At 40.5% G+C, this 26,033-nt stretch overlaps 1 long non-coding RNA gene across 1 annotated transcript; it reads right to left on the bottom strand.

Moving 5' to 3' along the window:
• Window positions 1-374: 374 nt before the first annotated feature.
• On the bottom strand, window positions 375-25,601 carry LOC118470565 (uncharacterized). The gene is made up of 3 exons (XR_004847673.2): window positions 25,506-25,601; window positions 25,187-25,263; window positions 375-502 (listed from the first exon to the last, which is right to left on the bottom strand). It is a non-coding gene; the product is annotated as an uncharacterized LOC118470565 (long non-coding RNA).
• Window positions 25,602-26,033: the final 432 nt, after the last annotated feature.

The raw sequence follows: 26,033 nt of genomic DNA, 5'->3' as shown, positions 1-26,033 counted from the left end.
ATTTATTTGTTTATTCTGTCTCTTATTTCTGGTCATTCTCTGTCTGTGATCATGTGTTGGTGCTAATTTTACATTAATATTTGTTGGTTTGAATCTCTCTGGTCATTCTGTGTCACGTTTTAAACTGTTGTTGACTGAAACTGGAGTTGAGGTCATCATCTTAATCTAGTCGCTGATACCAGCAGCTGAATCTGCAGTGAGATTTTCAATAAACTTGAATAATAAAATGACATAATTAATCATATGTTTGTCTGAAATGTTTTGACTAATTAAAAGACAGATTTCTGCAGTACAGATCCAACTCAGTGGCAGTATATGCGCAGTGCGTTTAATTTTCATGGTTTTTCTGCAGAAATCTTTGCATTTCTGAGCAGAGCTGTTGACATGTGGCTTGAACTCGATGCTCGTCAACTCACCGGAGACTCGACACCGACTTTCCACGGAGATCTGAAGGGGAACTGATGCAAGGCTTACATCGAACTCCGAAACTGCAGGAGCTCAGCTGAAAAACAGTTTTAAAAAAGGAGAAAGAGTTTCCGGAGAATTATTTCTAAGAAAAATAAAACACAAAACTAAACAAAGGAAAATGAATAAATAAAAAGTTTGGTCAGCAACAGGAGGGAAGATATCACAAAAACACATAAATTTGTCTGGTAATGCTTTTTTATCTAACACAGTTTTCTTTCCCATCACCTCCTGAAATTGGTTTTAATGTTTTCCAGCCACAAGCAGCTTCTCCATCTTCTTTGTGTGGAGCTCTGTGGGGCTCCGGAGTGGATTTAGTCTGCATACGGACAGCTTTCAGGAAACTCGTTTAGCAGATTCAACGGGATCCAGGAGGCGTCTGCACTGGAAAAATGCTCCTCTCAAAACAAGAAAAAAATAACTTATTTCAAGGAACTTTTACCTTGAAATAAGTGAAAAATCGGCCAATAGAACAAGTGAAAAATGGCTTGGTCACATTTCTGGAAATAAGATATGATATTTACAACATTGAGATCTTAAAATTAGCTGGGAAAACTTATTTTAAGCTCTATTTTACCAGGATTGTCAAGCTTAGGTGTCTTAAAATAAGCCAGATATGCTTCCAAAAAATTCTAAAAATATCTAAAGTGTTTCCATATATATCAGTAAAACTTCTGATATTTTCTTTAAGAACATTCGTGAATGTTCTTAAGAAACATTTATAACATTTCTTTTTTTCCACCAAAAAATATTCAAAGATTTCCCAAAAATGTTGAAAATGTGGACATCAGAAGTTTCACTGTGAAAATAAATATATTTTTTCCACATTTTCAAACTTTAAAACGGGTCATTTTGACAGGACGACACGAGGATTAAACTTATTTTGAGTTTTCTTATAAAATTCAACTCAAAACAAGATCATTTCAAGATTATTTGACTTAACAAGATATTTAAGATGCATTGTCTTAAAACAAGTCCCTCCATCTGCTGAAATGTCTCTTGTTAAGTGAATTTATCTTAAATCGAGTGGGATGAGACATTTAGACTAAAAATAGACTTTGAGTGTGTGTAGTGTGGGATGGGCTCGCTGTTTGTGGTCACCAGGTGAGGCTCCAGACAGGTGAGTTTCCTGTTCCAGTCAGACAGAGCAGAGCTGATGTGTTTATTTGGCGTCTGACGCAGTGCTCCAGATAGCAGCTTTAACTCTCCCAGGACCGAGCCGCCTGCCCGCCAGCAGTAACAGCAGAAAGCTAACTTGTTAAAAGTCTGGTCCATCACTCAGCGGCTCTGATAGACAAAATCCATCTACAGTAAATACCAAGGGCACCGCAATATGGCAAAACAAAAACAGCAAGAAATGGGGAAAACACTGCAGATGGCTGACAGAAGGTTCACTTTCTTTGAGTTTTACCAAACAAAAAGCTGCAAATACTGAGCTGCCGACTGTAAATAAGAGCCGGCTGCTTATTTAGCGCCTGCTGCGGGTCACTTTAATCACATTTAGTTAAAGTTAAACCTGAGAGACACCAGAGAAGCTAATTTATTAGTATCTGTGCAGCAGACTGTGCAGAAGCCCATCGCTAGACTGTTTCTTACAAACACAATCAGGTCATTCCAGCAGAATTAACACAAATTAGAAGATTCCCTCGCAGTAAATCTGTATTTATTTCTGCAAACACTGGAACACAATAACTTCTGGGGGCTGTTTTTAAGTATCAAACATGGAATTTTATGGATTTTGGTGAGTTTTATGCACCAAGTTGTGCCTTTTCTGCATGAATTTGAGCATCAAACACTGAATTTCCTGCATTCTTATACATTTTATACATTAATTTGTACCATTTGTGCATGAATTCATGTTGGAAACATCTTTATTTAGAGCAGGGGTCACCAACTATATTTGTCAGAGGGCCAGAATTTTACCAGACAGTCACCTTGGGGGCTGGACCCTCAAACAAAAATTAAATAAAAATCTAATTTTGGCATAACATTATTATTTGATGTTTATTGTTTATATTTTTTTCCATTTCACTACAAAACTGAAGGCATTTTTAGCCTTTATGAGTCAGGCTCCTATCACCTATACCACAGTCGCTCCTAAACCTAACGCACTTCACTGTATTATCCATCAAAGCGTGCTGTGTGCAAAGCTAAGCAGGGAGCTCAAAGAGGTGATGGAGAAAACAATGAAAATTATTAACCACATCAGAGGAAATTCAAGCACGCAGCACTGCCTGTTCCGTAAATTTGTGCTGGAATCCCAGGTTTCTCATGATGACCTGTTACTCCACAATGACGTGCGCTGGCTCAGTAAGGGCAAAGCACTGGAGCGCTTCGTTGAACTCCATGCCCAAGTAGTGGATTTTTTGAAACAAAGGAAATCAAAAGCGGCAGCTGACCATCTCCGCATCATGCAAGACAGAGAATACATGTGCAATGTTGCGTTTTTAACAGACATTTTCTCCCATTTGAATGCACTTAATCTCCAGCTGCAAGGAAAAGAAAAATCAGTGGGGGATTTGGTGGAAAAACTTGATGCCTTTGGGAACAAACTTGATCTGTTCCATGCAGATTTGTTGTCAGAGAGGCTGCTGCACTTCAACACACTGAAGACGGTGGGAGAAAGCAACGTAACAGACAAGATGAAGACATTCATCACACAATTAAAAGACAACTTCTCTGCTAGATTCCATGACTTTTTCATTTCCAGGGATGTCACTGGATTTGTGCGTGACCCATTCACCATCAGCCCAAGTGGAGAATTCTCCACAAACGTGGTGAAAATGATGCCGTTGGACGAGGCGTCCATTCAGAGCGAGCTGGCTGAAATCCAGGCTGCTCTCCATGGTGCTGAAAGCCTGAGCACATTCTGGATGTCTTGTCCCGAGGACTATGGCACATTGAAGACGCTGGCTATGTATGTGCTCACCATGTTGGGTTCAACCTACACCTGCGAGGCTGCGTTCTCCAAGATGAACTCGATAAAAACACACGAGAGGAACCGACTGTCAAACCAGTCTTTGGAGGACTGTTTGCACATAAGTCTGACAGCGGCCAAGCCTGATGTGAAAAAGTTGGTGTCAGAGGGGAAATGTAACTTCAGCCATTAAGCAGTGTGAGGAGCCCATTTCAGCCTTGTGATTTGAAATCGCTATAGCCCACTTAACGTTTTATTTGATGTGCCAACGTTATTTGTGACCTGTTTTGTTCTGGTACCAGGTTAGTATTTATTTACCATGCTATTTTAAGTTATGCCAGTTGGTTTTTCCTCCTTTTTTTGTCCTGAGAAGTCTACTAGTTTGAAGCTTGTTGTTGAGACTTTGAAATAAAAACCAAATGTTAAGTAAGGGCATGAGGAAAAGTTATGTTAAAAAAAAAAAAAAAAAAAAAACTGTGTGAAATAATAAATGTTAAACAGTGCAGCGAGTCTGTCCTCATTTGGGAATGTAGCCTAAATAGAGTCATAAATGGTGGGGATTACTGATAGTTAAGAGTCTCAGTTATTGTTGTTTTCAGTTGCTTTAATAGTGTGGACCACATGATATTTTCTCTTTGATCCTCACAATTTTGGAAATGTCCCTCCTGAGTCCACACTCCTGCAGGAGGACAAACAGACGAGTCTAGGAAGACATTTACATCCAAGTATGAAGACGTCTCGCTGCTGATTCTCTGCTCTGTTTGTCCTTGATGAACGATCATAAAGTCCAAGTGAGCTTTTCCTTTTTCAGTGCAATCAAGCAAGTCAAAAGCATGATTTAAACTGTTTCTCCGTCATCTAGGTAACCCCATCTGACACTGTTTTTACTGTTTCCAGTCCTTGCAGCTGCTGAAGCTTCATCTCAGACGACTGCAGATTTAAATTAAATTTAGGTTCTTATACCCACAACTTCATTACATGTAAGATTGCAAAGGGAAATACTGTCTGATGAGTTGTGTTTTGACGTAATAATGTTGCATCAATTTAATATTGACAGTAATTTAAACTCAAATGTGCACATTTATCAATTTGAAACTGCATTAAAGTGGTAGAAACGTCGTTAAATTGGCTCGATAATTTGGTTTTCCTTCATCGTTAACATGCAGGACAAAATCAGAATATCCAGACTGTGTGTTAGAGGACGGAAAAGGACACAACTTGTGGGCCGCAAAGGGGATATATTCTGGATATATTTTTTAATTCTAATAATAAATTGCCCAAAAGAAATTCCCAAATTACTCAATTTTTCCCACCAAATGTCTCGAACTTTTCAAAATTGACCCAAAACGTGTACAAAATTACATAAAATGTGTCTAAAGTGACTTAAAAATCTCTCCTAATTGACAAAAACATGTCCATCATGGCTCAGAACCCAAAATATTAAATATTTTCTCATGGAAGGAACACAGAAATGCTTTTTGCAAAAAATAAATGGTTGGAAAGTCTTTTTAAAAAAAAAATCAAATTAGAGCCAGGAAGGTCTATAAAATATAGTCAAAATGACCCAAAGTTGGCCAAAATGACAAAAATATTTTCAAAATGACAAAAAGAATTTTCCCTAAATTTCCAAAAATTATTCAAAAGTGACTCAAAATGTGTTCCAAAATGACTAAATTGATATAAAACAGCTAAAACATTGTTTAAAATGATCCCAAACCTATACAAAATGACTTCAAATTTTATCCAAAAGTGCACAAAATCTTCCCTAAATGACAAAACACGTCTATAACGTCTTAGAATTTGTCCAAAATGTATTAATCTAAGGATCATTTTCTCAGTTAATCACTAAACTGTTTCCCAAATCCCAGACTGGCATCTTACATTTGCCTTTTTAGCTTTAAACATAACTAAATAATCATGGAGTTCTCTGATTAAAATGGAACCAAAGAACTGTCTGCAAACTTTTTCCTGCTGAAGTTTTCTGGACTTTCTGAGGCTTGCTGTAAAATAATGTTACCTTATGGTAGTTTTTATAGATTTTTTATCGTTATGTTGGTTAAAGTCAAACTTTTTGTGTCTTTGTGCAGCTGCAAAAATGTAGTTTCACTGTATTCTGGTTTAAATGTAGTTTTTCAGCCTAAAGTCAACCTGATCCAAGGTCTTCATAAAGCTTCTATATTCAGCTTTAATGTCTGGAGGAGCTTCAATAAGCTTCCTATAATGCATGAAGGACGCTGAGTGCTGCTGCTACCAGAATAGAAATACATTTAGAACGTAGTTAAACAGAAAAATAAATAAATTAAATGGATTCTATGAGTGTGAGGTGAATAAAGTCCAATGAAACAATCTGCAGTTTGACTTTAAAAGTCTTAAATGATGAAAGAAAATGATTCAGAACTTGTCCAAAAATAATTAAAAATTTGCTCAAATTGCTGAAGGACGCTGACAGAGACGTACAGGAGCACGAAACCAGAGTAGAAACACATTAAAAACATATTTACACAGGAATAAAATGCAGTTTTACTTCATAATCCACTCAGAGAAACATTAAATCATCACCAAAGGAAAACCAAAGAATTCTGGGAAAAATGCAGAAACCCCTTGTAATTGAAACGTTGCAGACGCTGCAGTGGCTCCTGGGGGCCACAAGCTGGGTTCCTAGGGGCCACTGGTGGCTCCTGTACCATGGCTGGGCTACTGGGAGCCACAGCTTGTTTACTGGTGGCCCATCGTGGCACCCTGGGGCCATGGCTGGACTCCTGGGGGCAACTGCTGGGCTACTGGGAGCCACTGCTGGGCTCCTTGAGGCCACGGCTGGGCTCCTAGGCCCACAGATGGGCTCCTCGGGGCCATTGCCGGGCTCCTGGGGGGCCACGGCTGGGTTTCTGGAGGCCCCTGGTGGCACCTGGGGCCACGGCTGGGTTTCTGGGGACCACAGCTGGGCCCCTGGCGGCTCCTGGGGGCCCCTGGCGGCTCCTGGGGGCCCCTAGCGGCTCCTCCGGCAGCAGGCCGGCATGGAGCCCTTCCAGCTCGGTGGCTTTACTAATCCTCCATTCTTCCCCTGAATGCAGCATTACCATAAACGCTTGGCAGTCGCAGCAGGCTTTGTATTCCAGGAAATCTGTGAGCCTCTCCAATGTGCATTGTTGAAATCCACCTGTTGCCGTGGCGATGAGCATGAGCCGTTCCCGCTGGTCGGGTCCATTATGTAATGCGCTGGACTTTGGGCTCCTAAAGCTCGGCCCTGGAGGCCCGTCCCGTTGCCAGGAAGCGCCGGGCGGCTCGCTTTAATTGAATCGTTGTCACTTGTGGGCGGCTCACAAACGAGCGACTCGCCTCCGTTTCGATTGTCTCGTTTTAATGCTTGGACCGGTTCGGATGCTGCTGCTGCTGAGAGAAGACGTTCCTCTGGCATCCAAGAACCTCTTCATACTTTCTGCAGCCTCCTCCCACCGGCCCCAGGATAATTAGCAATCAGTGCCTTGTGATTGGAGCAGAGCGTTGCCTTCACTGACACACCTCCACAAGTAGGAATAAAAACAGAAAATAAGATGTAAAAACAAAAATAAGAAGCCCTCTAACACTACATTTACCCTCTTTCTGTCCACCTATTCTTTAACTTCCTGTCTACCTATTCGCTGACTTCCTGTCCACCTGTTCAATGACTTCCTGTCCACCTGTTCAATGACTTCCTGTCCACCTGTTCTCTGACTTCCCGTCCACCTGTTCTCTGACCTCCCGTCCACCTGTTTGCTGACTTCCCATCCACCTGTTTGCTGACTTCCTGTCCACCTGTTCTCTGACTTCCTGTCCACCTGTTCTCTGACTTCCTGTCCACCTGTTCAATGACTTCCTGTCCACCTGTTCTCTGACTTCCTGTCCACCTGTTCTCTGACTTCCTGTCCACCTGTTGAATGACTTCCCGTCCACCTGTTCAATGACTTCCCGTCCACCTGTTTGCTGACTTCCCGTCCACCTGTTCAATGACTTCCTGTCCACCTGTTCAATGACTTCCTGTCCACCTGTTCAATGACTTGCTGTCCACCTGTTCTCTGACTTCCTGTCCACCTGTTCAATGACTTCCTGTCCACCTGTTCTCTGACTTCCTGTCCACCTGTTCAATGACTTCCTGTCCACCTGTTCAATGACTTCCTGTCCACCTGTTCTCTGACTTCCTGTCCACCTGTTCAATGACTTCCTGTCCACCTGTTCTCTGACCTCCAGTCCACCTGTTCTCTGACCTCCTGTCCACCTTTTCTCTGACCTCCCGTCCACCTGTTCTCTGACCTCCCGTCCACCTGTTGGCTGACTTCCCGTCCACCTGTTCTCTGACCTCCCGTCCACCTGTTCTCTGACTTCCTGTCCACCTGTTCAATGACTTCCTGTCCACCTGTTCTCTGACCTCCCGTCCACCTGTTGACTGACTTCCTTTTGCAAACAGTTTCTGACTCACAGACTGCATATTCAAGAAAAAACTACAAGAAATAAGAAAATCTTGTTCTTAAAACGGTAAAAATCCATCTGCATTCAGAAAGCAGCTGAGCAGCTCTTTTCCCTCTGCTGAAGATCCCGACTTCAAACCTGGAGACTAATGAGAAAAGGAGTAGAACCCCCGAGTCTTTACTTCAAAACTCTAATGCGAGATGAGATGGGGGAAGCAGGGGAGAGTTTTGTTCCAGGAAGAAGCTCCGAAGTGTCGGGTTCCTCCACTATCTTTTTCTTCACCATCAAATAATCCGTTTCAGAGCTTTCATGTTTCCTCGCCGTGGAAGGAGAAGAGACGAAACAGGAGGTCGGGGATAAATCAGCGGCCGTGTGCTTCTGCAGCTGCCCACAAGATGAAATCCTTTTTATCACGATTTAGGGAGCGAGCGGCACAGTTAGGAGAATTATAGCAGCACTTCATGTAGACCCGCCGTTACTCAAAAGTGGCAGGACGGCCTCCAAGTAGGTCCATCTTTTATACACGGAGGGGAAATTGCATATTGATTGCAATCTGCGCGTGTTTTGTGAGTGTGTGTGTTTACTGGTGTGTGTTTGCAGCGGGTTGCCAGGTCTGATGACGAGCCAAAAAGAAGAGAGTCTGAAAACGCAGAAGGAAGGACGACAGACAGGAAATGCCAGAGAGAGAGCAGGAGGTTCGGTCTGAAACTCTGAGGGTATCATCAGAGTCGGGTTATAGCTCGGAGGAAATCAACAGGAGCAAACAGAGACATGGAACTGCCAAAAAAGGCTGCAAATTCTTACATTTCACTTTGTTTTTTTGTAAAAATTAAGTGATTATAAAGTCTTGTTATCAAAATAGAACCAGGTGGGTTGACAAATTTGTCCAAAATGACAAACAAAATGTTCAAAATGACTCAAAATGATATTTCCAAATAACAATACGCAACACAGAAATCCTCATGTTTAACTTCATTGTCTTGTAAAGAACTATATGATTAAAAAGTCCTGTTAGAGCTTGGTGTTTATAGAAGAAAGTGGGTAATTTTTGAAAGCAAAGTGAAATTAACTTGAAAGTTTGCTTAAGAATGTAGTGATGAAGGTTTTATCGCTAACTCCCAACAGTCTAATTTCATTTTAATATCTGATATTTGGATTTTATTATTATATTATTCAAGGATACTCTGTTACAACTGAGACTTTATACGTTGAAATACAGAAATACCATCCAGTATGTAGATTCTTGTGTTCTGTCAGTGTTTATTCCGATGTTCTGATCTAGTATGACGTCCAACACACTAGGAACAGGAGATAAACTACAAGCTGAAGCAGTGCAGAGGCTACAAACCAGTTTGTAAATGCAGGTTTTTAAAGTGAGAAGATGCTCCAGTGATTCCAGCAGATGTCGAGCCCCTCAGCTTGATTTCCAGGATTTTACTGCCACTAAAACAGCTGGACAAACATCTGCCTCGTGGTTGGATCGTGTCTGGACCGGTTCCAGCTCCAACACATACGAGGGCTGACGGAAAAGTTGTGAGAGTTTGGCTGTAAAAGCAAAACATCACGACAGCTTTAAATGTGGATGCCAACTGTTGAAGTGCCTCCAGTGCTGCTCTGCTCCCAGAGCTCCTGCAACACCTTTAATGTTCCCTGGAGGTTCTGCTCTGTAAACATTTCAAGATCCATCTGATGAGCTGAAACTCCTCAAACAGCAAACCTACAACCTGAGATTAAATCTGGGGAAGACAAAGAAGTCGCTGTGGTCAAGAAACTCACCAAAGCTCAGGTTGTTTACACCAAATGTTCTCCCTCACCTAGCTGGTTGTAGAACTTTTGTTCTAAAAATGTTCTGAGAAAATACTGCAAAGTTCTAGTCATGTATTCAGCAGGAAGTTGTCCTAAAGCTCCAAGAATGTTAACTGGATATTGGATGTGGTAAGATAAAGTTCTCTAGAGACACTAAAAGATTTCTATAAACATCTTCTGAACATTGCATCAAAGACATCCTTTTACATAGATAGATAGATAGATAGATGATGGATGGATGAATGGATAGATAGATAGATAGATGGATGGATGGATGGATGGATGGATGGATGGATGGATGGATGGATAGATAGATAGATAGACTATAGATAGATAGATAGATATTAGATAGACGGATAGACGGATGGATGGATGGATGGATGGATGGATGGATGGATGGATGGATGGATAGATAGATAGATAGATAGATAGATAGACTATAGATAGATAGATAGATAGATATTAGATAGACGGATAGACGGATGGATGGATGGATGGATAGATCACATGTTACATTTACATAAAAATAAGGAAACCAAGGTGCAAAAGAACATGCAGTTAACATGCAAATTGTGCTGGCTGAAGAAATCAGATGCAAAAATTGGCATTTTTTGTAAGAAAAGGTGCTAAATTGCTGCTATTGACAATAAATAAAGACTAGCTTAGATTCAGCTTCATTTTCCTTACAGGTGTACAGGTACAGGTAGTGAAATGCAGTTTATCATCTAACCAGAAGTGCATTTATTCACCAATCAGTTCCTATATCAACGTTTATATAACGTATAGTTGCATTTAATTGGATTCCTCTGTTTTACAGCTGTTGGACTCCCTCTAAACCGACAGAGCTATGTTTGTCCAGATGTGGGTTCCAGTTCGCAGATGTTTTATTCAACCGCCGCATTTGTTGCCTGCATCTCCGCCGATAAATCCGCCGATCGCATTAAAATAAGTTGATTGCAGGCTGAGATGTGGCTGCGAGGAGATGGATGACGGAGTGATGGAGAGGCGGAGTGGCTGGTCGGCTGGAGGGGGAGGACGAGTGGAGGAGTCTGCTTTCACTCTAATCTGTTTACTTTGCAATTTGTGTTTTCAGAGCGAGTCCATTCATTCTGCTTAACCTGACACTTCACTCACCGACAGGAAGAAGCCGCGCGTGTGTGTGTGTGTGTGTGTGTGTGTGTGTGTGTTTGTGTGTGTGTGTGTGTGAGAATCTCATCTAAGCCTGCCTTTTATTGATATGTGTTTGCCTGCATCTAAATACGAGTGTGTGTGAAAACTCATTTACATCCCATCTTTTTGTAATTGTGTGTGTTATTTATTTGTGTGTGTGTGGCAGACATCACATTTACGTCTTGTCTTTGTGTAATTGCCTCTGTGTGTGTGTGTGTGTGTGTGTGTGTGTGTGTGTGTGTGTGTGTTTGCATGCTAGCATCCATTAGCGGCTGCAGGGTCAGCCTCTAATTATTCAGCAGTGAAGCCATTAGGCGAGGCGGCGAACAACAGGCCGTCCTTTTGTTTCCTGCTTCCCGTGTCTCCATCCCAAATTATTCGCTCATCAGCGCTCATTATCAAGGCGATCCCTTGAAGTTAAAATGTGTCACAAAATAAGGAACGCCGTCGCATATATGTGTAGGAGCAATTAGCCGTGTGGTTTCGGAGACACGAGGTGAGTCCGATGTTTTCGCCTCGTTTTTATTTATTTAATCACAAAGTCTCGGCGAGGAACGAGATCTCATTTGCGAGAGAGACTTGAGAACAAAAACACAATTACTCGTACACTGAAGTTATGAAATCCGAGGCCGCCGTCGTCACCGTCGCCATCGGTCAGATTACAGACAATGATGAGAAATCGGATCTCGCGGTGCAGAAAACAACCCGCTGTGAAACTAAACCGAGCAGCTTTGAAGCAGATTTGAAACACAGACACGATGTCCTCCACACAGCTGAAGAAAGCTCAGGAACGACTGGAAACTCAACTAAAGAAGCTAAATTCAAGTGCAAAGATGAATAAAACTAAAAAAAGATCAGAATCTGAGCTGAAAATGGCTTTTTCTTGAGCCCGATCTGGTTTACATCCACTTTAAGACAGTTGTTTTGAATGAAAAGCACAATTCTTCCTGTTTTTCTTCTTTGGACTTTCTTGGGACTGGTTTATGTTTGGTTTCAGTCTTGGTTCTCCTGGTTTTGGATGTGATTTGAAGTTGGTTTAGGATTTATTTTACTCTGGATCTGGTCCTGGATAAGGACTGGTTTCAGACTGTCTTGGACTGTTTTTAGGAGCAGTTTAGGTTTGGTTTTGTTCAGATTTTGTACTGGTTTTTGACTGTTTTAAAAACAGTGTGAGACTGTTTCTAAAGCTGGTTTCAGTTTTGGTTTTGGACTGGTTTCAGACTGTACTCTGATTGGTTTTGAACATTTTTTGAACTGGTTTAGAATTGATCTTGGTCCTGGTTTAAGACCTTTTTTGAACTGGTTTAGGATTGATCTTGGTCCTGGTTTAAGACCTTTTTTGGACTGGTTTAGGATTGATCTTGGTCCTGGTTTAAGACCTTTTTTGGACTGGTTTAGGATTGATCTTGGTCCTGGTTTAAGACCTTTTTTGGACTGGTTTCAGACCGTCTTGAGCAGAAAATCATCCTAAAGGTGTATCACCACCACCCACCAGACTGGACAGTGGAAGGAGACACAACTCATGGCAGGACATACCTTAAATATCTGCAGAATAGAAAAAGTTTAAAATAGAAATCAATCCAACAGCCACTTACAGAAGAAACCTGCATTCAGTTCTATTGGTTTGAAACTGCATCTGAAAAGAAAACCCACAGCAGCGGGTTCACTCAGGTAACCGAAGCAAAGCTGCAGCAAAACAAAACACTGAAGGATATTTTTTAAAAGAGAGAAATTTCCTCCAGATAGCGACAAGGCCGAAAAGATCACAGAGAGAGAAACTGAATACATCACTGTGTGAGAGAATGCAGTTTCTTTTTTCATAATGCAGTGCAGAGATGTTCAGTTATGAATCATAAACGCTGGATTGAATTTAATAACCTTAAAATAGTCGATGGTTTGAAGCTCAGATCAGATCAGAGGCAAAAACACTCGATCTACATATCTCTAGTTGTGACAAGAGGACAAGAAAACCCACCAAAAAGATGCAAATATTGGCTGTAAATTACTAATAAATCAACAAAAACATAAGAAGATAAATCAAACCTCGAATCAAGAAGCACTTTCATCAACTTAAGATACAGAACTTAAAGAATCAGGCTTCAGGATTGCTGTTCTTGGGGTTGTGTCTCCGTCCACTGTCCAGTCTGGTAGGTGGTGGTAATAAACCTTTAGGACAGTCCGAAACCAGTCCTAAATCAGTCCTAAATAGGTCTAAACCCAGGATCAAACTCAAACCTAAACCAGTCCAAAAAGATGTTCAAAACCACACAGAAAACAGTCTGAAACCAGTCCTAAAAACGTCTAAAACCAGTCCTTAACCAGTCCTAAAAAGGCCTAAAACCTGTCCTTAACCAGTCCTAAAAAGGTCTAAAACCAGTCCTAAAAACGTCTAAAACCAGTCCTTAACCAGTCCTTAACCAGTCCTAAAAAGGCCTAAAACCAGTCCTTAACCAGTCCTAAAATGGTCTGAAACCAGTCGTAAACCAAAACTGAAACCACTTTTAGAAACAGTCTGAATACAGAAACAAAGCTGATAATGATAATAAATGATAATTAAAGAGGTTTAATGTGTGTTTTTGCAGTAATAACTCTGATCCCTGTTTGAAATATTCAGGTGAGTTTCTGTCTCCAGTCGATGAAACATCCACAGCTCGCTCTGGGAAACACGAGGATTGATTCACTGCTGTTTGTCCACTTCTTTATGGGATTTTTTTCTCCTGCTAAGAAACAGAGAGTTTCATCTGTTCTGTTGTCTTTTTTCTACACTCAAATAATTCTGTGCAAGTGAAAGCAGCAGGTTTCAGCTTCTGGAGAAAAAACAATGCGGCCTTTAACTCTCAGCCATCCAATGAGCCGTAATAACCTTTCTGGAGGTAAACAATCAGATTCTTCACCGGCGAGGTGTTTGAACAGCCTCGTACCGGCCTGAACTCCCCTTGAACCTCGGGGTTATATATATTTAATGCTGCGCTCCGACTGGACCTGCATGTTGCTGAGAGTTTCTCGGGCTCTTTGGACAACAGGACGCTGCCTAGGGCGTGGATGTGTGGAGGAGCTGTAATCCGAACACTCGCTGCCACGGGAATCAAAGGAAACCTGAGGGGAGAAGGTGAAGGACGTGGCAGAAACACATCTACCTCGCCACTGCTGCAAAAAGAGAAGTAAGAAACGTTCTTTGAAAGCAGCGAGCGCTGTCAAAACAGAAGCCGGTCAAACAGCTGCTTTGTCAACAGCCATTGTAGAGCAGAGTGTCTTCCTGTCGAAACATCAGTCAGAGCGCCGGATAAACTCCACCACCGAGCTTCCTGCTGCAGCTCAGCGGCTCTGACAGTCGGCTTTCTTCACTCCACTCCACAGCTCCTCACGCTTATCCTTCACCATCAGACGGCTGTTTGTTACATCCAGTGAGTGTGTCAACAGCGAAAACCTTGAGTCTCCTGGTTTTTTATCGTCGGGCAGAGGGGGAGCAGGTTGGAGAGTTTCACAGCAGAGCGACAAAAAGCACAACCGAGCCCTGAGCTGTGGGGGTGGTTCACAGTCTGAACTGATCAAATCCAACTTTTTATCAGCTCTGGAGCATCTGATGCTAATTCTGAGTTCTTATGTCGACTCTTTAAAGCAGGGATGTCAAACATGCGGCGGATTTTTGCAACTTTTGCCACAATTTCACCTATTTTTCTACAGATTTTGTGTTTTTGTTGTGATTCTTCATTGTTTTGTGGTCATTTTTGATTCTCTTCATGGTACCTTTGTGTTTTTGTTGTGATTTTGCATCTTTTTGAGGTCATTTCCCTTTTTGTGGTAATCTGGTGTCAGTTTTTACCAGAATTCAGGTGTGTTTTTCGACTGAAAATTTTAGGTATTCTTCGTGCAAAAAAATTAAATCTGGATCAAGAAAATCTGGTTTGACTTTTAACCCAAATCCTATTATATATTATCTTTAACTCAACCAAACAGGGAGTTCAAACAAAGCTGAAGTATAACCAGTCTTAGTTCTGACTTGTACCTCATCTTTACGTGGAGTTCGTGTCACAGCGTCACCTGTCAGGGAGAAAATGGGTTTCTTTCAGAGCCTAATTGAAGATGCTGTTTGGTTGTATTGGAACGTAATGTCTGGGAGAGCAGGTGGAACCAATCAATAGTTTACCAGCACAAGAAGAACCACAAAAAACGATCAGCTGTGTTCAAGAAAAATGACAAGAAAAATGTGAAATTGTGGCTAAAAGTAAAGATGCTGGAAGTACAATGTGAGCGAGGAGGAAGAAGCTCCTGCAGGTAACAGCTTTTTGTTGTTCCTTTTCTCATCTTTTGGAGGGCTGAGGAGAGTTCAGAATGCTTTGAGCTCAGATCAGGTCAGGACACCAACAGCTGGATGTTCGGCTGAAGGTCCTTCAGAAGAAGCTCTACAGCAGGTCGACTCGCTTTCACTTCAAGAAAATATTCACACAGAGAAGAGAAACGTTCCGTTTTAATGTCTCATTTACAAGCCTTACATTTTACGTTTTGTGTTAATTTAGCCTCTCTTTGTGTTCATTTTGAGTGTTTTTGTTGTGATTTTGCATCTTCGTGTGGTGATTTATCTCTCGGTAGTGATTTTGCACCTTTTTGTGGTGATTTTCCGTCCCTCTGTTGTGATTTTGTATGTTTGTGTGGTGACTTTGCTTGTTTTTGTGGTAATTTTGTGTATTTTTGTTGTGATTTTGCATCTTCATGTAGTGATTTATGACGCTGCATCTTTCTGTGGTCATTTTGCATCATTTCTGTTGATTTTGCTCTTTTTTTGCAGTGATTTTTTTGTCCCCCTGTGGTCATTTTGCATCTTTTTATTGTAATTTTGCAACTTTTGCCATTATTTCACCTGTTTTTGTATAGATTTTGTGTGTTTTTGTTGTGACTTTTCATTGTTTTGTGGTAATTTTGATTCTCTTTGTGGTACTTTTGTTTTTGTAGTGATTTTTCAGTTTTTTTTAATGATGATTTTGCATCTTTTTATGGTGATTTTGCATCTTTTTATGGTGATTTTGCATATTTTGTGGCAATTTAGCATCTTTATGCAGTGATTTTGGACCTTATTGTCCCAACTGTATAATTCTGCATCCTTTTTTGTGGTAATTTTGCATTGTTTTCTGTTGATTTTGCATTTGTAGTAACTTTGGTGATCACATCATCAGGTTTGTACTTCCTGTTGCTGTTATCACTCATTCTTGAACAGGAATGTGATGTAAAAGCCTCGGAGGCTGACAGAGCTGCTGTAGTACGACTGATCCTGATGTCTGCCACTCTGCTTTTATCTAATATATCAGAGACAGGTTTTATCAGCACTCAGTGTCACTGCCAGCTTGCTCTGAAGCCCAGCAGGTATGTTAGCGCCGTTTCCTCTTCACTGTGGTTCATTTTTAAAGTCCTGCAGCTCTAAAGAAAACAACATGAAGAAGGAGAAAGAACTCAGAGACGTCTCAGAACTTCAAATTTCTGTCATTTTTGATAAATTTTGAGTGTTTTTGTACATTTTTTTAAATGATGTGGGAACAATTGTGTTATTTTGGAAGAATTCTGAGTCATTTTGGACATTTGGAATCTAGTTTTGGAGAAATTTTTGAGCAATTTTGAATTTTTGAGCAATTTAGATTTTTTTTTTCATTTTTTAAATTTTGACAAAGTTTTCGATCATTTTGGGTAGTTTGATTCATTTTCAATAAGAATATCTCCATGTTTTCAGCCTCTCCAGACTTTTCCTCTCTCCTCTGCTCATCATCTACAGAAAGATGTTTCACCATGCTGGATGGATCTCCAACAACTAGCTGCTCTGTTCACTGTTTCTGAGCCATGCTGCACTTATTTATTCATCCAGTAGCTTTTATTTTACTCTCAGTCTCTCTAATTGTCTGTTTTCTGTCGCTAATATCATTCTGTCTAATTTTTGTCATTTTATGCCTCATTTTTGTAATTTTATGTCTAATTTTTGTAATTTTGTCTAATTTTTGTAATTTTGTGTCTAATTTTTGTCATTTTGTGTCTCATTTTTGTCATTTTGTGCCTCACTTTTGTCATTTTGTGTCTCATTTTTGTCGTTTTGTGTCTCATTTTTGTCATTTTGTGTCTCACTTTTGTCAAATTCTTAAACAAGATGTAGATTGAGTGCCGGAGAATTGAAAATCTGACAATTCTTGCTGGTTTTACGGTGTGTGGTTCTGATAAATGATGTAATGTGGGGCATTTTTAAAAGAACACATGCCTTTTGGACCTACATGTGATGGTTCATTGGGTAAATTTTGGTAAGAGTCTTCTTGCAAAGCTGCAAAAATCTGAGAAATGCAAAGAAAAAATCTTCTTAATGCATTTTCTTTCCTCAGTACATTTGTGCTAGCAGTCGGTGTGACTGACTGCTCTGCTCATATCTCCCATTTAATGTGGATTCCAGTTATTTTATACGAATCTGTTATGTGTAGAAAAGCATTTGTGAGAAGTTATTTGCAGCGAACTTCAACCAGCAGAAAGAATTTTATGAATCCTACAAAAATATGTGATGAATGCGGTTCAAAAAGAGAGTCTGAGATCAAATGCCACACAAGTAATTCAGCTTTACATGGAAATAAGAGATTATTCAGACAAACAACCAGTCAAGCATCTAATTTATTTGTATTTATACGTCTGAAAAGGCTAGAAGAGGTTGTGCTTTCGCTTCCATGCTGGTTCAGGGCCATACTGCTGTCTGCTGGGCCCTGGCATATACTTTCCTTATGCCTTTGGCCAGCTATGCATGAATCCATAAAGGGAAATAAATAACCGCACAAGAATCTGTGTGTGTGTGTGTCTGTTTGTGTGTTCAGTAAAATTCAAATGTTGAATCCCCTGAACTGTCTCTATAAAGTTCCCTCTGTGGATCTGATAGCAGTCTCCGATCTCTGTTTGTCCTTTCCCCTGAGCACCCGGCGAAATGTCAGCCAGGCCAGATTGGACTGCTTTTATTTAAACCATAAAATTTATGTTTTTCACTTTCGCTTCAATCACTCCGCCAGACATCCTGGTATTTTTATTTTTTTCTCTCCTCCTTCGGTAGCAGGTGGACAGCACAACACAAAACCACAAAAATAGGACAAAAAACACAAGTGAGACAAAAAAGGAAACACAAAATGACAAAAACATGAGACGAACGACTAAAGTCAGACAAAAAAGACAAAAAAACAAGATAAAATGTAACAAAAATTAGATACAAAAGGAGAAAAATGAGACTCAAAATGACAAAAACAAGACACAAAATGACAAAAATCAGACTCAAAATGACAAAAATCAGACTCAAAATGACAAAAACAAGACACAAAATGACAAAAACCAGACTCAAAATGACGAAAACAAGACACAAAATGACAAAAATTAGAGTTTTACTAATTTCCAATCTGCAGTTAAAGTCTTCTCCGGAATTTTTACACTTTACACAGTTGTGTTTGACGCCGCTGCTTTGGGAACAAGGATGTGAAGAAGCTGAGAGAATCGGTGGCCTTGAGCCAGAGAGTCGGTGGTGGCGGCAGCGTCCGATTGGCTGACGGCTTCTCCACGCTCATGAAGGCAGGAAAACATCCCCCCACCCTCCGCTGTCACCAGCTTAGTGCTGATATGAGGGGATGTGTTATCTGCTGACTTCCAAATTCATAAATCTTTGAGATCAGACGAAATTGAAGCGGCTTGAGAAGCTCGGAGGGGAGATTGACACGTCTGAGTGGCTCCGCTGTAAACCGCATGCTAATGCGCCATCATGCCAATGTGCTCCATGCGTGTCTGCATGTGCGCCTTCACAACCTGCATGTACTGTGGTTCATCTACCTACGTATGCATGCATATGGATGAGTCTCCACACACTAGACTCTCCTCTGCAGACACTTCTACCACTGAGTCTGATATGAGCAAAAAATGTCCAAAATGAGTTGAAATTTGTCTGATATGAGCTAAAAATTGTCCAAAATTGTCATATATATATGTATATGTATGTGTGTGTGTGCGTGCGTGCGTGCGTGCTTACGTGTGTGCATATATTTACATATACATATTTATATACATATTTATATAAATACACTATATACATACTATATAAATATATATAGTTGATTACATGTAATATTGCAATTGTTTTTTAGAAAAATTTTTGTTTGTTGTTGTATTTATCAGTCCGATGGCGAGCTTGTTGCACCGGAATTTCAGTCATAATGTGCACCGACTACTGTATGTTCTGGTTGACAATAAAGTGACTATTCTATTCTATTCCAAAAATTGTCCAAAGTTAGTTAAAATTTGTCTGGTATGAGATAAAAGTAATAATTGTCTGATATGAGCTAAAAAACAAAAATGTCCAAAATGACTAAAAATTTGTCTGATATGAGCTAAAAAATTGTCCAAAACGATTTAAAATTCATCCAAAATGAGTTCATGAGCTCCTCTGCAGAGACGTTTCTACCACTGAGTCCTAAAAACCAGGTTTTTCTGCAGGAAGGTGTTTTTCTGCAGCATCAGACTGATTCCTCGTGTCCTTGGCGTGTCAGCAGGAACGGATGTAAAAACTAAAGAGCATCGATGGAACTTTTTCTGCTGAACTTTCCCCCCCTGCTGCTTGTTGATCTCAGCTCCATGACTTTTTTTTTTTTTTGAGGATTTTAGTCCTGGTGTGTTTGCAGACTGGATGTTTCAGTGCCAGGGTTAAAATTTAGAGCTTTTTATATCAAAACAACACTTTGTTTCTTTATGTGACTCATAATGTCATAATGAAGAATAGAAAAGCATCATTGTGCATCAGTTTTTAGTCCTAAACATCACCAAGCATCTGTGATCGTACTATTACAGCTACAGCTTTTATTCTGAGGCAGTATCAACTGCTACCAGTGCCAGCTCAGCAGGTTTTCCACAGCTGGAGCTCTGGGAAGCTGCCAGTCAACGGGGTATTATTATAGTAAAACTACCTGTCTGTACTGAGATCTGTAAATGTGTAAAAGAGTCTGTAAATGTGTAAAAGAAACTGTAAATGTGTACTGAGATTTGTCGATGCAAACCGGAATCTACAAATATCTGCAAAATTTGTACATCTGTAATTAGACTTTCAAATGTGGAAAAAATCTGCTAATATGTATTAAAATTTGTAAACATAATAAGATCTGTAGATGCGGACAAAGACTTGTACATCTGTACAAAGATCCATAAATGCGTACAATGATCCATAAATGCGTACAATGATCCATAAATGCGTACAATGATCCATAAATGCGTACAATGATCCATACAAAGATCCGTAAATGCGTACAAATATCCGTACAAAGATCCATAACAAGATCCGTACAAAGATCCGTAAATGCGTACAAAGATCCGTACAAAGATCAATACGAAGATCCATTAATATCCCGCAAATAGCTTTACTAAAATAATACCCCCATACAAGTCCTGTTTCCATTCCAGTGTTGAATCCAACGGCTTCGAACACGACGTAAACTCTGAATGCACCAAAACCAATCGTTATCGGATGCATCACCAGTTCTATGAGCTCATGTGATATAGTAGTAGAACAATGGAGTTGTTCTAGATCAGAATATGTGGAGAATTTCACTGTTTCTTTCATCAAAACACAAAATTCAGGTAAAACAAGTAAACATTAAAGCTGAAAACTGATCTTAGCTTTACCAGTGTTTGCTTTTCAGGGATAAATGGATGTTAAATCTTGAAGGTATCTCCTCCATTTCTACTGATATCTCTGTCTTTAGTTGTAGACACCTCCTCTGAGACGTCCATCACATTAATCTGGATGCTAATTCTGGTTCATTGGACAAACCCTTCGCAAGCATCTCTTCAAACTTGGAAGCCTTTCTGCACCTCAGAAGTCCCTCATGAAGATGTATTTCTAGTAGTATTAGTACTATTAAGCAGCAGTAATGGTGCTGGACTGGTCTCATGCATCTATTTGGGGGTTCTAGATGTATTTAACTAATCTACTACATGCTTCTGGGTGATTTTATTCCCTATTTAATAACTGCATTGTTCTTTGCTTCCGTTTTATTCTCTACAACTCGGCTACTGTTCCTCATCTTCACCAGAAACTCTCCTGTAAGAATCTTAAGTAGGTCGTGACTCACAATCGTATTTTTCCAGCTGCCGTTTGTGCTGAATGTGTGCTTAATTTCCTGCCGGATTGTTAGCATTAGCAGGTGGTTTGCGGCTCAAACAGAACTAAACGATTGTGTTTGAACGGTGACACTGTTGTTTTGTTTTGTGGGAGGTTTTGACAGGAATAACACAAGCTGGAGGCCACGCTGTTGTTTTTAGCACGCGTGTGGAAACTGATTGCTATTGTGGCCACACGCGCTGAAACAAAGACATTTCCCACAAGCTTTAATTATGTTGTCGCACAACTGTCAAAGCTACTAAACTCAATACTAACGCGTGGCAAAGAAAGCGGCGTTTTCAAGGGAAAAGGGTTGATGGTTCCCCCGTTAGATAATGACGATTAAAGGGCTGTGGTCGGAGCTGAGCTTTTCTAAAGTGTGTCATTTGCGGCGGCGTGTTGGGTGAAGATTGAGTCGGAGAAGTGAGCGTTCGCTGCCTCCTGATAAAAACACACACTCCGTCTCTCTAATTCATTTTCCTTCCTCTGATTTATCTTGTTTTCCTCCGTCTTGAAGATAAAAATCCCCCAAATTGCATCACCCTCCTCCTCTATAGCTGCGCTGCTTCTGTTTCAGGCCAGAAAAATAATAACGCGTCTTCTGGTATCTCTTAGATTTGAGTTATGCCGCCGTTTAAACAGCCGACAACCGTTTTGATGTAATTATTTCGTGAGTCTGCGTCGAGGCATCCAGACAACAACATGAAAGTCGCAGCTTTTTTCAAGTTTCTACACTTTGGTGACCCAGAATGGAGCAGCAGCTGGAAAATCAGCAGATTTTAAGGTCCGAATTCATCTAAATGAGGGCCAATAAAAAGATAATTATAATAATGTTAACGTGCATAAGGAAAATAAATTGTGTCATTTTTTGTCTCATTTTTGTCATTTTGTGTTTCATTCCTGTCATTTTGTGTCTCATTTTTGGCATTTTGTGTCTCGTCATTTTATGTCTAATTTTTGGCATTTTGTGTCTTGTTTTTGTTGTTTTGGCTCATTTTCATCATTTTCTGTCTCATTTTTGTCGTTCTGTGTCTCGTTTTTGTGATTTTGTGTCTCATTTTAGGCATTTTTTTTTTATCTCGTCAATTTGGGCCTCGTTTTTGGCATTTTGTGTCTCATTTGATTTTCCCTTCATGAAGATTTGTAGAATTTCATGTTTAGTTTCTAAATTTTGGTGACCCAGTATGATGTAGCAGCTGGAAAATCAGCAGATTTTAGGGTTGAATTTGTCTAAATGAGGGCCAGTAAAAAGATAATTATAATAATGTAAATGTGCATCAAGAAGGGCTGCACAGTGGTGTAGTGGTTAGCACTTTCACCTTGCAGCTAGAAGATCCCTGGTTCACGTCCCGGCTTTCCCGGGATCTTTCTGCATGGAGTTTGCATGTTCTCCCTGTGCATGCGTGGGTTTTCTCCGGGTACTCCGGCTTCCTCCCACAGTCCAAAAATATGCTGAGGTTAATTGATCATTCTAAATTGCCCGTAGGTGTGAATGTGAGAGTGATTGTTTGTCTCTGTATGTAGCCCTGTGACAGACTGGTGACCTGTCTAGGGTGTCCCCTGCCTTCACCTGAGTCAGCTGGGATAGACTCCAGCCCCCCCATGACCCTAGTGAGGATTAAGCGGTGTATAGATAATGGATGGATGGATGGATGTGCATCAAGAAAAGGAGAAGATTTAAAGATTTTAAGAGCCTAAAAGTCCAGTTCCTTTCTCACCAAGGCTCCTAGTTTGACCATGATTCTGTATCTTGTTGGTCTTCAAACCTTTAAATCCTTTCAGATCATTTAATTTAGCAGCTAATTGCCTTTTTTATATTTGTTTTATTTACTCTGCTCTTCTATCAGCGTGTTGCTCCTCCTCGGTCCCGCTCATTTCCTTTCATCTGCTTTTTAATAACTGCTAAAACATCCTGGGAATCCATCAGCGATGTGTTTGGACAGATATTTACAGAGTGGAAAACTGGACTGGTCTTTTTTCTTGACAAACTGTTTAGTGCCGATCGGCCTGATGATCACATCAAACCGGCTATTTGGCTTCACGTTATTATTCAGTGCGATGTCGGGCCTCTTGTGGCGAGAGGCTTTAAGAGAAATTCAGGTTTTCATTAATTTTCTGGTACGCGGGAGTGAAATTCACAAGGGGTCCGGAGCTATAATAGTCGTGATTTCAGATCAAATTACTGCTTTTTCCCCCGTGGAGCTAATCAGAGGATCCGTACAGAACAACCAGATCTGAATACATTTAGAATCAAATATAAACTTAATGCTCTGGTGTAAATACGATCATTACCATCACAGATACCACTTTATTTCTTAACGTTTTATTCTGTTGTCTGCTGGTATCCACTGGGATCACGTCCATCCACTCTTCTATTCTTAGTTTTTTCACCATTTTGGCTTCTACAGTGTTGGTTTTTGAGTCGACTGAAGTGTTTCTGCTGAATACAAACATCCAAACCTGTGGTCATCTCATGAATCTACATCTACAGGTTGTTAGCAGGTCCACAGTGTTCTGGTTGGAGATTCTTGGATCCATCAAATGACACTGAAGAGCTTCTGCAACCATATTTTAGTGGAGACGAACAGGCAAAACAATGGTTGTTTTATTGGTCTTGAAATTCAGTGTGTTGTTGGCATTTTGGTGGAAAAATACATCTTAGAATGTTCTGAGGTGTTTAATTCTTGCCTATCTCCAAGCTTGTCTCCAAAAACTCATGTTCTAATAGAACTAAAGTCCATTTTTAGTCACTGTCCAAAAGAAACTGAATTTTATTTTGAAACAATCTGAAATCTAAGATGTGTATACAGAAATAAATGCCTCCAATGCAGGACCAAACCTACATCCATCCAACCATCCAATCAGCCATCAACCATCCAACCATCCCAACCTTCCACATGGTTTGAACCCAGCCTCCAGGTGAACCTGTTAGTTTAGAGAATTTTACCTGAACATCCACCAGGTGTAAAAACAGAGTATACATGTAAAAAACGAACTGTTACTGCAGTTAAACTATAAAATCCACAGAGGGTTTATTCTGTGTAAAAACGTCCTTCAGTTCATCCCAGCTTCATTAAACCAGCTGACAGCAGCAGCAGCTTCTATAAAATAACCTCAGACGACCCTGAACACAACAAACCGAACACTTACTTACTTACTGCATCCGTTTTCAGTGGAATTAAAATGCAGAAGTGTTACAGTGCCAACGCCTGTTGTCACATTTTACAGTTCAATTTACGCCGACAGATCGAGCAGAATTAAAACTGAAACGGCGTCAAATTGATGCACAAACGGCTTCATGCACCTTTTTTTTCCTTTATTTGTTTCTCTGGTGAAAGTGAAATAAAAAAAAACACCATCTGTCGTCGTCTTACACAGAAAATAATGTGATTTCCTGAAGAAGCTCTTAGCGTTTGTTGGCTTTTATTACGTCCTGTTTGCTCCTGAATGGAGCAGCTGTTCCAGACCCCAGAGAGGAGTTTTATTAACCACCTCGGCTTCCTCTTTCTGCATGAAGCACAGAAAGGACACGTGGGTTGAAAGCAGGCCGCCGGTCTTTATGCAGGTCGCCGTCCGGTATCATCATCATCATCCATCTCCATGATTGTGGCGTCGCTCTCCGCTGCCTCTCGTATTCGTCACGGACTGTTTTGCTTTAGAGAGACATTTTTCATCTTTCATTTTGCTCCTCGTTTATTGCCGCCCGGACCTTTTACTCGTCTCATTTTGTCCGCGACTGTCAGTCTCGCTCCGATGACACGTCGGCCGTGCGGTTTGAAATTGCTCTTCTACATTTGTTTCTCCAACAGGACTCCTCGCTCTGCATGTCTTCTTCTTCTTCTGACTAGCCGGTTGTATTTTCATGAATGAAAGTTCCACACAAACAGAGCAGAACGGAGAAACGGCCGACCTGTCCGGCTGCATCTCGTCTGTCGTTTAGAGAGAACAGAAACTCATCTGCTGCTTTAGGCCGACCCAGACGTCTGCGCGTGTTCTGACTGCTAGAACCGACCCTGAACAACCTCTTTCTGGGAGGGTTTTAGGTAAGACAGAGCATTATTTACGAGCTACTTAATGCTGATTGGTTGAACTCGGAGCACAGAAACTCAACCAGATCCTGCAGACTTTTTAATCTGCAGCTAGATTTGTTTAAAGATGACATATTATGATTTTCCTTTTAACCTCAGCTGCAAAATTTATACCAGCGATAGGCTGCTAGTTTAATGACAAAATTAGTGAATGCAGACCTGGATTTGAAGGCAGATGTAGCTCAAAGGTCGAGGTTCTGGAGATCCGTCCCAACGAGATCCTGCACATTTGCATCCTGCAGTGAAAACATCATTTTTTTGAAAGAGAATATCATGTTTTTCATTGCACTTTTCCAGAATGTTGAATGTTTTTGCATGTTTTAACCTCAAGAACGGCTCCAGTGGAACCTCTTTGAGGGACCTACCTACATACTGATTGGTTAAACTCAGAGATGACAACAAACATCATTTTTCTGGCCTGTTGACATCCTCTAACTTCACTAGAAATGACATAAAGTTCACCGGAAACATAACAAACCTCCATTTTTCCAGTGCCGACATCATCCTAGACGTTGGACTCGAAGGATCTTACAGGAAACGGGTTTGCACCACCTTCATCCTGCCTCGAGTTCCTGCAGTGGAAAACAAGCTAACGTTAGCTGGAATAAACTCCAGGGTAAAGTAGATGGATGATTATACTGCAGATTAACACACAAACTGATCATTTCTGACAACATTTGTGCAGTTGAGAGAGTTCTAAAGTCCTCCGAAAGAAAAAGAAGACGTTACTTGTTCACAAATGCATTACAGCTAAAATGAGACACAAAACGACAAAAAGGACACACAAAATGACAAAAACTTGTTTAAAACTGACAAAAATGACACAAAATGACAAAAATGACACACAAGATTACAAAAATAAGATAAAAACTGACAAAAACGAGACACAAAATGAGAAGAACTCGATAAAAATTGACAAAAACGGCACACAAAATGACAAAAATTTGATAAAAACTGACAAAAATGAGCCACAACATTACAAAAATTACACGAAAACTGACAAAAA

This window comes from Amphiprion ocellaris, chromosome 13, assembly GCF_022539595.1.
Source record: "Amphiprion ocellaris isolate individual 3 ecotype Okinawa chromosome 13, ASM2253959v1, whole genome shotgun sequence".
NCBI classification, from domain to species: domain Eukaryota; kingdom Metazoa; phylum Chordata; class Actinopteri; family Pomacentridae; genus Amphiprion; species Amphiprion ocellaris.
This window is presented reverse-complemented; position numbering and strand designations above follow the sequence as displayed.